This window comes from Mercenaria mercenaria, chromosome 4, assembly GCF_021730395.1.
Source record: "Mercenaria mercenaria strain notata chromosome 4, MADL_Memer_1, whole genome shotgun sequence".
Taxonomy (NCBI): domain Eukaryota; kingdom Metazoa; phylum Mollusca; class Bivalvia; order Venerida; family Veneridae; genus Mercenaria; species Mercenaria mercenaria.
Window position 1 is genome coordinate 28,337,082 of NC_069364.1, and position 14,774 is coordinate 28,351,855.

General features: G+C 34.5%; 1 protein-coding gene across 1 annotated transcript in view; it reads right to left on the reverse strand.

The window, feature by feature from the left end:
- LOC123551335 (probable C-mannosyltransferase DPY19L3) overlaps positions 1-14,774 on the reverse strand; it is a 104,764-nt gene that overhangs the window by 81,854 nt on the left and 8,136 nt on the right. The gene's annotated exons all lie outside the window — the stretch shown is intronic.

Here is a 14,774-nt window from a genome sequence, read left to right on the forward strand (position 1 = left end):
GTTCTAAAATGTAGAATTTTGATAAACCAATTTATTTTTCAAAGCATCATGGTATCCGCAGGAATTTATGGAACCAATAAATAAGATAGGATGTTTGCTTGCTTTTTTGTTGGATCTATTTGAAAATATTGGTCCTCCGGGGAATTTTCAAAATTGAGGTGTGAATGCAAAAGAGGTTTAAGTGCATAATAATAAAGAAGCACATAGCTTTCTTTGGCATTCACACCACAAAATGGACTTCCACGGGAAAATAAATATGCAGAACTACACTAACATATATCTGTCTAACAGAAATTTACTCCAACCAAAATGACCTTGAACTTTGATCTTCATATACCAGATGCACAAGAAGTAGTTTGCATTAAAACAAAATGACCTTGATCTTTGACCTAAATGGATCTATCAATGCAACAGCAATACAATTTGCTTCAGTAAAAAGTGGCCATGAACTTTGACCTGTATGTATTAGGATCAAAGAACTAATTTGCATTAACCAAAGAGACCTTGAACTTTGACTTAAATTAATCAAATGCAAAAGCAATGCAATTTGCTGTGACCAAAATTGACCTTGAACTTTGACACGAGTGTATCAGGGGCACAAGAACTAATTCTCATCAACATAGAAAACAATGAACTTTGACCTAAATAAATCAGATGCAAAAGCAATATAATTTGCTTCATCCAAATATGTTTTGACATACATGTATCAAGATCATCATCAACAAATATGACCTTGAACTTAAAACTGACCTAACTGAATCAGATGCAAAAGCGGTACAATTTGCTTTGCTGAAAAAGACCTTTAACTTTGACCCGTATGAATCAAAAAGTAATCACTATTGAATCCTCTTGTATAAAATTTCAAACTCATTTAAATATTCTGGAACTTAGTGACTTTCCTAGTTTTGAGTTAATTCTTTCGCAGTATACAAATGGATGCAAACAATTATCAGACAAAACAAACAAAATATATTCAAGAAGACATGCAAGCAGACAACGTGTCATGCAATATTTCAATAAATCAAATATATCTTCCTAATGAACAAATAAGCAGAAAATATTTGTTACCCAATATGGAATAAACAGATAGTAAATTCCATCAGGTTTCAGAACTTCCTGTAATAAAAATTACCATAAACCACCTTGGGAATCTGAACCTAACAGTTTATGCAGCACACAGGTAGTTTATTTGCTTATTTTCGTTTATTTTCTACTTTCCAAAACGCTGATGTGTTTCATATAAATAATAACTTCTTTGCAAGAAAATAAAAAATCCACACATGTATAACGATACAGCTAGGTTAATGAACAATTACTGCCCCTACTGGGCTTAAATATACCTATCTTAAATGACAGATACTGCCCCTACTGGGCTTAAATGGCAGATACTGCCTATACCAGGCTTAAATGGCAGATACTGCCCATACCGGGCTTTAATGGCAGACACTGGATGATACTGCCTCTACTAAACTAAACTGGAAGATATTGCCTCTACTGAGCTTAACTGGAAGATAATGCCTCTACTGAGCTTAACTGGAAGATAATGCCTCTACTGAGCTCAACTGGAAGATATTGCCTCTACTGAGCTTAACTGGAAGATATTGCCTCTACTGAGCTCAACTGGAAGATATTGCCTCTACTGAGCTTAACTGGAAGATAATGCCTCTACTGAGCTAAACTGGAAGATAATGCCTCTACTGAGCTAAACTGGAAGATTTCCTCTACTGAGCTAAACTGGAAAATATTGCCTCTACTGAGTTAAACTGAAAGATATTGCCTCTACTGAGCTTTAAAGGAACATATTGCCTCTACTAAGCTTAATTTGAAGATATTGCCTCTACTGAGTTTAACTTGAAGATATAGCCTCATAATGAGCTTAATTTGGAGATAATGCCTTTACTGAGCTAAACTTGAAGATATTGCCTCTTACTGAGCTATAACTGGAAGATACTGCCTCTAATGAGCTTAACTTGAGGATATTGCCTCTACTGAGCTTAACTTGGAGATATTGCATCTACTGAGCTTAACTTGTAAGTTATTGCCTCTTACTGAGCTAAACTGGAAGGTATTGCCTCTTACTGAGCTAAACTGGAAGGTATTGCCTCTTACTGAGTTTAACTGGAAGATTTCCTTTACAGAGTTAAACTGGAAGATTTTGCCTCTACTGAGCAAAACTTGGAGATACTGCCTCTACTGAGCTTAACTTTAAGATGTTGCCTCTTCCTGAGCTTAACTGGGTGGTACTGCCTCTACTGAGCTTAACTTGAAGATTATTACCTCTACTGAGCTTAACTTGAAGATATTGCCTCTTACTGAACTTTACTTGAAGATATTGCCTCTACTGAACTTTACTTGAAGATATTGCCTCTTACTGAACTTTACTTGGAGATACTGCCTCTACTGAGCTTAACTTTAAGATGTTGCCTCTTCCTGAGCTAAACTGGGTGGTACTGCCTCTACTGAGCTTAACTTGAAGATTATTACCTCTACTGAGCTTAACTTGAAGATATTGCCTCTTACTGAACTTTACTTGGAGATACTGCCTCTACTGAGCTTAACTTTAAGATGTTGCCTCTTACTGAACTTAACTTGAAGATATTGCCTCTTACTGAGCTTAACTTGAAGATATTGCCTCTTACTGAGCTTAACTTGAAGATATTGCCTCTTACTGAGCTTAACTTGAAGATATTGCCTCTTACTGAGCTTAACTTGAAGATATTGCCTCTTACTGAGCTTTACTTGAAGATATTGCCTCTACTGAGCTTAATTTGAAGATATTGCCTCTTACTGAACTTAACTTGAAGATATCGTCTCTTCTGATCTTAACTAAAAGATTTGCCTCTACCGAGCCAAACTGGAAGATTTCCTCTACTGAGCTCAACTGGAAGATATTGCCTCTACTGAGCTTAACTTAAGGTATTTCCTCTACTGAGCTTAACTTGAAGATTTTGCATCCACTGAGATAAACTGGAAGATTTTATGTACTAAGCTTAACTTGAAGATATTACTTTTACTGAGTTAAACTGGAAGATATTGCCTCTACTGCCCTAAACTTAAGATATTGCCTCTACCGAGTTAAATTGGAAGATTTTCTCTACTGAGCTTAACCTGAAGATCTTGCATCCACTGAGATAAATTGGAAGATTTTCTCTACTGAGCTTAACTTGAAGATCTTGCGTCTACTGAGCTAAACTGGAATATATTGCCTCTACTGTGAAAACTGTTAGGACTTGCCTCTACTGAGCTGAATTAATTTATTTAAGAAATAATTTATAGCAAAACAGTGCATTATCACTATTTATACACGATGGGCGGTTATATGTCGGGCGTAATAATTTCACGAGGGCACAGCCCTCGTGAAATTATTCCAGACGACGTATAACCGCTCGAGTGATAAAGCACTGTTCTGCTATAAATTATTTCGATTCTAATATGTTCTTTATTGTAAAATTTATATCAAATATGATGGAACTGTTTCTTCACGCAAGCATGGCACCAATAGTAGGTATTTGTTAAAACATGCCAAGACCGGAAACTGTAATACGTCTTGCAGCAGAATTCAGTTCGAGCGAAAATTATTGCGAATTATTCAGCAAAGCAAATAACTAATTCAGTATGTGTATAAATTAATCAAAACATTTGTGCAATGTGACATTTCGTTTAAAACATGTTATTAAGTAAAATATTTCATGAAATTTGAAAGCGCTATTTCTTGATGGGTACATGGCGCTAAATATCACGTTGACGTGACATCAACATAACATCGTTGTGATGATTAAAGCATTGTCAGCCATATTAGAATGGAAGATACTGCCTCTACTGAGATACTGCAAGAATCTGCCCCTGTGAGCATAAGGGTAAATAAAAGATACTGCCATTGCTGAGCTAAACAAGCCAATAAGCAACTTTTTTATTTTTTATTTTTCATTTCATTTTGTTTTTCTCTAATGTCATAATGAAATATTTTTTTAATTTCTAAGGCAAATGTTTGGCTATCTTAATATAAATTTATAAATCATTTAAATGTAACTGAATAATTCTGATATTTCTTAACACTGAAACAACTTTTTTCATGAAAAGAATTTTAACAATTCTTTATTTAGAGTCAAACGATAACAAAACATCTTGAACACAGAAATATAAGATAATTTTTCATGCTGAAACTTTCATTTCTGGAAGAGAATCATTTTCTATATTGTCTAAATAAATGAGCCGCACCATGAGAAAACTAACATAGTGGATTTGCGACCAGCATGGATCCAGACCAGCCTGCGCATCCGTGCAATTAGAGAAACTGTAAGCGAACAGCATGGATCCTGACCAGACTGTGCAGATGCGCAGGCTGGTCTGGATCCATGCTGGTCGCAAAGCCACTATGCTGGTTTTCCCATGGCGCGGCTCAAATTGTTACTGGACTATAATACTTATTTTTGCATGTGAAAAATGAAATGCATTATACTCCTTGATAATTAATATGTACAATTTGATACCAAGGATAGTGAGTATTTTTTAAAACACTTGCCCTCCAGTTGGATAAAAATTAGCTATATTAAAACCGCAGTTTTCACCACATTGCATCATGACTAGTTGCTACATTCCGAGTCCACAAAACAGTATTATAACACACATGAATTTTTAATATCCCTTTTTTGTTAAGTCTGTATTATACGTTTTCTTCTACTAATTTACGTCAAGATGTAAATTTTCATTAACTCCATAATACTCCGCAGAAATTTGTATTGTAACATTTCCCACCAAAGTTGCTGCAAGCATTTAGTTGGCGACAGAGAAAACTATATTTAAACATTAAACAGTCAAATGAAATGTGTCTGAAGCTGTAGACAAGATAAAAAGTAATAAAATTTAATAAAGATGTATAATCCATCCATTGTTTTCACTTCAAGCATACACTGTATAACAAGTTGAACTTGATCTAAAGAATCATGCTTACATTGACAGTTTTAAATCCTTATAAAACACTTAATAATGTTTAAATACATTTTGTAATTACGTAAAACATAAGAAGTCCAAAATCTTTGCTTAAAACAGGAAACAATCGTGACAAAATTATTCAAAGAATGCACAGGGCGGTTCCTCCTAGTTGCAGTAGATTTTTGCAGGATTGCTCACAATAGAGAAAATGCCAAAGTCCAAAATCTAACTTAATTTCTTTTTGTTAGTTTGTTTTGCGTTTAATGTCGTTTTTCAATAGTATTTCAGACATGTAACGGTGGGCAGTTAAACAAACCATTGTTCCTGGATTCTGTATCAGCACAAACCTATTCTCCCTGCGTAACTGCCAATTTCCTCACATGAATTATCAGAGGTGGAGGACGAATGATTTAAGACACAATGTCTTCTCAAATTGTCTTGGAGAACATTACGCCCTGCCCTGGGATTGAGCTCGTGACCCCGCGATCGGTAGACCAACACTCTCCCTACTGAGATAAGTGGGCAGGCTAATTTCTTTTTGTAAATTAGGTGCAAAGTCTGCAATAAAAAGAATGAGATTTCATTTTGGCCCACTGGAATGGACACCAGAGCAAAAACACACCACTTGAAAACAAAATACAGAGCACATCAGTAGAAAAAGACAAATATTTGAAACACATTTTCTTGCCAGTGCCAAAATGACAAATCTCATAATTTCGCTTGAAACAGTGTTCTGGTATCACATGTGCAAACTGTACTTAGGTTCAATACTCATTCCTGGATGCATAAAATCAACTGGTTATAAACATTGTAATCAACTGGTTTAAAACATTGTTGCCTATGTAAATTTTAGATTTTTCTCTACATATGCTTTACCAGAGCACTCCAGCACTCACTCAAAGACAAGAGTTGGCATTTTGAGGCCAGAGGGGCAAGTGCTTACAGTGCAAAGACAAGAACTGAGATAAACGGCCTAAGTACTTCATTTTGCTTCATAAAAAAAACCGGATAGACCACATTAACCTGATGTTTTTTACTGTTCTCCACCCACTATATTGGCAGATGAAATTAGAAGTGTGTCTGTTAACTGCTTAAAATCTGTTGACTAGTTTATTGACACTGATTGTCTCCAAAACTGAAAATGCGTCACAAAATCAAACCACAAAGATTGCAGAAAATTCAGAAGAAGCCAAAAATGAAAGTGACACCAAATTCAGAAGAGTTGATAAAAAAGTATCAATGGTTGAACTACGATAAAGACTTCAATTTTAGTAATGTTACTGTCAAATTTCAATGCAATACTGTCCAAAGTTGTAAACTGTCCCCAAGATTTTGAAAATGTCCCCACATTTTTATACCAAGGGGATATGTGTCCCCATCATTTTTTATCTTCAACAGAACCCTGTCGTAGAAACCCATGTATAATGCACACCCGTGGATAATACATACTGTAAGTGTAGAAATATTCGTTTTTCAATTCAATTCTTTCATAAACTGCCCAGGTATTAAAAGTTAAATTTGCATACCGTATTTTCCCGAATAAACGCCCCCGGGGGCGTTACATTTTCCAAAGAGAGGGCGTTCATTTGAGGTAAAAAAAATAAAAAATAAAATTTTTTACAAAACTTAAAAACATCGTTCAAACCAACTGTAAAGTGTTTCTGTGTTGTTTAATTCCCCCAAAACGTAATTATTTGGCATCCAATTTAATGCAGTGTGTCTTGAAATTATGCATTTAAATACGGTACCTAATGTATTCCGTGACATGCTCGCGACATTACACATTACGTCATCATACCCAAACAGCTGTGTACTCCGATAATATTTTCCTTAGTACATGCGGGTAGCAATACACAATGTCAGTGGTTTGACACGCTGCTTATGTGCCGGCCTTTAAATTAAAAGTTATTAAAACTGCCGAAGAAAAGGTTAACACTTTGCCGCAAATTTGTTTAAAGCAAAGAAGTATAAAATATTTTTATAGCTCTTTGTTTAAAGTCGACAGGAAGCTTGTGTGCGGGTGGTGCAAAAACAAATCAAAAATGGATTTACCGTTTTAATTTTCTATTTGATGATTGGATACGTACCGTACTTAGTATAAACGTTTTGGATTTACGGTACATGTACTGTTTAAAAGTGTGTTTAATTCTTAATACATTGGATACTTACTGTAAATTACTTATTATGTGGACTGATAAAAATGAGGTAGGTGATTTTTTTTCGTTCTTGTTGACTTTTTTTCCCCTCCAAAACGGGTGGGGGCGTTAATTAGAGGGGGGGCCTTAATTCGGGAAAATACGGTATATATAATTTTTTTTTTTTGACAATGCTCTCGACAGATGATGACTATAATCAATACCCTTTGATTGTTTTTATAATTATATAGGTGTTGAATGAAACACAATTAAGTCTATAAACTAGTCACGGCTTATGTACCTGTTGTCCCGATTCGTCTGTGTAGTAGCCTTCCTTGAGTGGATATTTTGCTGTGCGCGAATTTATGATTTTAAGCATTATGTCTCTGCGAAATCAAAATTGCAAGAATATATCTACGATGCCGAAAATGGACCGTTCCGTGAAAATTTGTCTCCGTGAATTCATATACACTTACAGTATTTCTTTCTTCAAAATACTTTTAAATTTATATAAAATTAATTTTGTTTAAGGAAAAATAAACTACTATTATATATTAAGGAAAATTACAAAAATCGTAGCTTTTAGCCTAGACAATTAGCGTGAAGAGTGGTTTCCCTTCATAACCAAAATTGTTTTGAAGCTGGAAAAATCCTCTATACCTGTGTATAATAAGCACCCACGATTTGGAGATCAGGTCCCATGAGTCAAAAATCTGCGCATAATACACGAGTATCTACGGTAAATGATTTGACAGTCTCAAAGCTGCAGCATTATGATAATCTTATACAAGTAACTGATTGATATTATAATAATAATTATACTGTATGCTAAAAGGTCTATCAATTACCTTTAAATATCTATTAACATTCCTCTCATCTAAATCTGAAAGGGTAAATCGTTATGAAATTGTCTGCATGTTTCTTATGACAATATACTGTGCACTTGATGTCTGCCTAGTATTCAAATAGGTGTTATAAATGTGAATTTAATTGTAATTTTTTATATCCTACTTTATTTGCTTATGCATCAGTTTCTTTGAGGTGTTATTGTTTTGATACAGTGGTTGTTTTAATTAACATAATTATGGGTTTTCAGTTTTTAGTACTAGGTGTACACAAATTCTGGTACCTAATACTTGTCTGTAAGAAATTTCCAGAGGTTTCCTTTACATATAAAGTAAATGAATGTCATAATATTGGAAAAACATTGATCGTTACTTTCTAAAATGGGAAAATATGTACATTTTATCATATTAAAGGGAAGTAACTCTGATAATACAGGCATCTATATGATGGTGAATGCTGACGCCAAATTACTGGAATGCCCACTAATGCACAAAAATCATTTTACATATGAACTTGACTTCTAAGTTTGACCTTGACCTCTGAGTTAGGGGCTGGATGTCTCACATGACACATTCTCTTATGATGGATCTTTGTGCCAAGTTATTCCAGGGTTCTGATCAATTTTGCTGAAAATTAAATAAGGTGAGAGGGCAACTTTTGTGGATGCATGAAATCTGACATATTTATAAGAAGTCTTTTAATCATACTTTTCAACATCCATATTAACCTTTCAATCTCTTCTTCAAATAACTGCTTAAATATTGTAAACAAGTTACAAAATATTAATTTATTTTTTAAAAGTAAACTGACAAGTTAAACAGATACAAAATTAAAATGTGAAATTTAGTATTTATAATATGTCACAGGTCAAACTTAAAAGAAAGAACTTTAAAAAATTAAAGTAGTTTTAAACACACCTAATTTTGAACTGTCAAGGCCAGTAGAATGATTACCAGTTCATTATTGTAGTTTGACACATTAAGTATCAGGTATGTTTTGATTAACCTTTTTCTTCAAGGTTGTCTACCATTAAAATTCTAAAATCTGTATTAAATTTGAACAAGAGCCAGACTGTCAAAATATGCCCGTTACTGGCGTAAGATAAAAACTGTTCAATTAAAAGAGTGGACAAGGCTAAATTTGCAGTTTTTCGAGTAATTCAAGGAAAATAATCCAACAGTGCTTCCGGCGATTTGGGTGGTTATCAAACTTGACCAAGATATTATGCCCACAAACATTGTCAGCAAGTTTGGTAAGATCTGATGAAAACTATCGACTTAAAAAGTGACAAGGCTAAATTTGCAGTTTTTCGAGTAATTCAAGGAAAATAATCCAAGAGTGCCTGGGGCGATTTGGGTGGTTATTGTTTGTTTGTTTTGGGTTTAACGCCGTTTTTCAACAGTATTTCAGTCATGTAACGGCGGGCAGTTAACCTTACCAGTGTTCCTGGATTCTATACCAGTACAAACCTGTCCTCCGCAAGTAACTGCCAACTTCCCCACATGAATCAGAGGTGGTTATTGAGTCTGGCCTAGATATTATGCCAACAAACATTGTCAGCAAGTTTGGTGAAGATCGGATGAAAAATGTTCAACTTAAGAGAGCAGACGTGCTTTGGACACCGACCAACTGCCTGCTGCCCAGTCTACGGGTGTTCATATAATACGCTCGCTCTTTCAGAGATGGGCATATATAAAAAGAAATCAACCTTTATATCCCATGGAAAAAAGATAATATTTGAAATTTCCAAAAAAATATGTATAATTATATAAAGACAAAGTAAATATCAATAATAATATATCTTAAATGTTTGCTGCAAAGAAAACAGGAAACAAGCCTGGTATGGAATAAACAGTACATAACAATATAATATGGAATCAAAGAGAGTCATAAATTTTGTCAATATTTTTTGCTTTAAACTTCACTCTTAAAGGTTATCATAACTTTAACACTACATCAATTTTGAAATTCACTGTCAAAAATCTAAATATCTTAGCTAATTAGTACATTTTATGTAATTAATGTGTTTAAAATTGAAAATAGTTGTAAGTAATGTATCAATTTATGTCATTTTTATAGATTTTTTATATAATTCATAACACCAGATGTCATGCATAAGAAATGAGATGATATCGAAACATGAACTGTTCTTGTTGAATCTAAAGTAAAATGTAAAGTGTTTTGTCTCATTTTTCTGATTAGTCATTATAACATTTAGAAAATGACAAAATAAATATCCCTTTGAAAGCTTTGAAATACAGCCATGCAAATACTAGCAAACCCATATCTGATCAAGTCTGTCTGAAAGAAGTCATGATATATGCAACACCACCACTTGTGCCCATTTAGCCTAGTGGAACTCTTTTATAGAGAAACATTGGATGGACTCAGTGAAAGAACTGGAATTAATAACAACAACCAATCCATGAAGGGGTATTTCTTACAGCCATTATACTTATGTATAGATTAATAAAATATAATTATATGAAGAAAGCAAACACAATTATTATAACTTAATTTGTCTGAACAGAAATCTGAAAAAATACTGAATGAAGTCTGAATACATACTGAAGTGGGCCAATTTCAAACATTATTCAGGCAATTTTTTCAGACAATATTCATATGTTTTCAGTCATTGTTCAGACAGCAGTTCAGACAATTTTCAGAAGATAAATTTCACGAGGGTTGTTTGACGCAGTCTGTCCATGAGAGGTAATGAAAGCTGTAACACCCCTCATTTTCCTAAGCACAGGTTCAAAGAAACTGTACTTTGTAGAAACATCAAAATTATAATGATGTAATGAAAAGATGTCAGTATTGAATATAACTATGTCTGATGTTTCTCAACCTTTCGCCAGACAAAATAAAATAAACCAACATGATATAGAAATACAGCATTCTGCAGATGTTTCATCTCAGCCATGTACTAAAACTATGTTTTAATAAAATGTTTTCAAATCAACAGCCCATCTATCATAAATGCCAATTAAGAGATATATTCCTGTCGCCCATGTTCTATACTTCCCTTATTTTAACACTTACAGGTATTTATATTACCTTAATTGAAAATTCGTGACTTTCAATATGGGAAAAATCTGGTCTGGCTTTTATCAACAGTAGAAACAGTATCATGTTATTTATGCTCAATTGGTACTCTCCTATACAAGTATTCAGTTCCCTTGAGTAAGTCATTTATGCTCAATGACTGCTCTACAATTTTCAAACAATAACAAGAGTTCTGAGTGCAATGTGCATGTCATTTATGCTCACTGACTGCTAGCACTCTCACCAAAAGTACAAAAATTCTCAGTTCCCTGGTGTATGAAAATTATTGTTCCCTCTAAATCCAAGTACAGTAATTTTCAGTTCCATACTGTATATTTCTTTATGCTCACTGAGTGCTCTAGCACTTTCAGCCCAAATACAAGAATTCTCAGACCCGTAGTGTATGTTATTTATTCTCATTGAGTACACTCACATCCCAAGTACAAGAATTCTCAGACCCATAGTGTATGTTATTTATTCTCATTGAGTACACTCTTATCCCAAGTACAAGAATTCTCAGACCCATAGTGTATGTTATTTATGCTCATTGAGTACACTCACATCCCAAGTACAAGAATTCTCAGACCCATAGTGTATGTTATTTATGCTCATTGAGTACACTCTCATCCCAAGTACAAGAATTCTCAGACCCGTAGTGTATGTTATTTATGCTCATTGAGTACACTCTCATCCCAAGTACAAGAATTCTCAGACCCGTAGTGTATGTTATTTATGCTCATTGAGTACACTCTTATCCCAAATACAAGAATTCTCAGACCCGTAGTGTATGTTATTTATGCTCATTGAGTACACTCTTATCCCAAATACAAGAATTCTCAGACCCGTAGTGTATGTTATTTATGTTCATTGAGTAAGAATTCTCAGACCCGTAGTGTATGTTATTTATGCTCATTGAGTACACTCTTATCCCAAATACAAGAATTCAGACCGTAGTGTATGTTATTATGCTCATTGAGTCACACTCTTATCCCAAATACAAGAATTCTCAGACCCTAGTGTATGTTATTTATGCTCATTGAGTACACTCTATCCCAAATACAAGAATTCTCAGATCTGTAGTGTATGTTATTTATGCTCATTGAGTACACTCTTATCCCAAATACAAGAATTCTCAGACCCATAGTGTATGTTATTTATGCTCATTGAGTACACTCTTATCCCAAATACAAGAATTCTCAGACCCGTAGTGTATGTTATTTATGCTCATTGAGTACACTCTTATCCCAAATACAAGAATTCTCAGACCCGTAGTGTATGTTATTTATGCTCATTGAGTACACTCACATCCCAAGTACAAGAATTCTCAGACCCTAGTGTATGTTATTTATGCTCATTGAGTACACTCACATCCCAAGTACAAGAATTCTCAGACCCTAGTGTATGTATTATCTTGACACTCTCATCCCAATACAAGAATGTGCATTAATTCCCAATACAAGAATTCTCAGACTTAGTGTATGTTTTTATGCTCATTGAGACACTCATCCCAAGTACAAGAATTCTCAGACCCTAGTGTATGTTATTTATGCTCATTGAGTACACTCTTATCCCAAATACAAGAATTCAGACTGAGTGTATGTTATTTATGCTCATTGAGTACACTCTATCCCAAACAAGAATCTCAGACCCATAGTGTATGTTATTTATGCTCATTGAGTACACTCTCATCCCAAGTACAAGAATTCTCAGACCCATAGTGTATGTTATTTATGCTCATTGAGTACACTCACATCCCAAGTACAAGAATTCTCAGACCCATAGTGTATGTTATTTATGCTCATTGAGTACACTCTTATCCAAATACAAGAATTCTCAGTCTGTAGTGTATGTTTTTATGCTCATTGAGTACACTCTTATCCCAATACAAGAATTCTCAGTTCGTAGTTATGTTATTTATGCTCATTGACTCTCATCCCAAATACAAGAAGTTACAGTCGTAGTGTATGTTATTTATGCTCATGAGTACCACTCTTATCCAAGTACAAGAATCTGACGATTATGTTATTCATGCTCCTTCTTATCCCGTACAAGAAATCTGAGTTCCCACAATATGTTATTTATGCCACTGACTGCTTAGCATATCATCAAGTACAATAATTCTGAGTTCCAAATCATATGTTTTTATGCCCACTAACTGCTCTAGCACTCTCATACCAAGTACAAGAATTTTGAGTTCCAATGCACAATGTTATTTATGCTCTCTGGCTGCTCTTGAACTCTCGTCCCAAGTACAAGAAAGTAGTCCTATATATGTATGTATATCAATACACTATAAGACCTTTATATGCTCAGAAGACATGTTGTGAGCCAATTCAGTCTCACCTGTTCCAGTTTCTGCATCCGTTTTAAGCAAGCAGACATTTTACACCCACACCACATTGCTTATCTTTAAATACATAATCTTATCAGGTACAAAAACTCATTACAAATCATTCTTGTAAGTGCTATTTATGTCACACTCAATGATCCTTTCAGATAAATCACATTCTACCAGAAAACGGTATTGAAAATATTACAAATTTTCTCTCAAATTACCCAATCTCACACCCACCTCTCTTGTCACAGTATAAAATGTAACAAACAGCATTAAGACTTTATATTCAGAATCAATATCCTTGTTGTCACAGACAGGAATATTGTCTTGCTAAATTAGTCTGAAATTATTGTATAGCCTTAGATTACAAGTTATTTAAGGCACCTAAATGACTTCTGATCAATGACTTTTTCTCTGATTCTAATCTTTTCTGATGGGTAATTTTTCTAAATACTGATGCTGAAGACTTAGTTCTAATGAAAGAGAAAATAATGAGGCTCATTTTACATCTAGAATTTCTAGAGTGGTCTGTCAAGTCCATTAATGGTGCAAGAAAAGTACATGTATTAAATAAATGGAAGAATCAGACAGATGAACAACTGTCTGTTATTATGTACAGTTGAACAACAGTGTTCAAAAATTGTCTGTTTGAGAGTAGGTGCTGAGAGACCCATTTTGGGTGGATGAGCAGGGAGAATTTGGAAAGCAACGTCTTTCCAAAAATATAAGGGATCTGCAAACTGTAGGGATATACACCCTAAATTTCAAGTAATTTCAAGTAAAATTTATGGAAACATTTGTGGAGGAGTGGTGGATGGGGGAGGAAAGTGTGCAGTGGCTGTGACCAGATACTAAGGCACAAGAAGTTATAAGACTAGTGAAAAAAAACATGGCTGAAGGTGGGATGAGAAATGTAGATTGTAACACCCTGCACGTTGTCTCATCACCACCAACCTATATCGATATTCAACACAAATTCAGGGAAACTAAGAGACAGTATGACCTTTCAGCTAAATATGTGACCTTGACCTTTGACCTACCAACCCAGTTCATGCTTTCTGCATGTCACCTCATCACCACCTGTCTATACGCCCAGTTTACAGTCAGTATCTTGAATGTGTTTTAAGTTATGCGTGGACAGTACAGACCTGATTGATCAAGTTTTAACTATTTCACTCTATCACATTCTGGTTGACCCCAGCTTCCCAAAACACAATCCAGAACTATATGTATATATAAACTAGCTAGATAAACTAGGTAGTAGTGGTACCAATATTGGTCAGTACAGGTGCTTCCAAACTATAAAGCTATTGGCCAGATACTGTTTATCTAGAACTTAACCATGACCCAAGTGGTCAAAAATGCAATGCCAACCACAGGTTCACTGCAATACCTCATTCCTAACTTGATTTATTAATTGGAAATCACTTTGTTATTTTAGTAACTTTGACATTGGTAAAACAGTGAATTTTCTGAAAAAG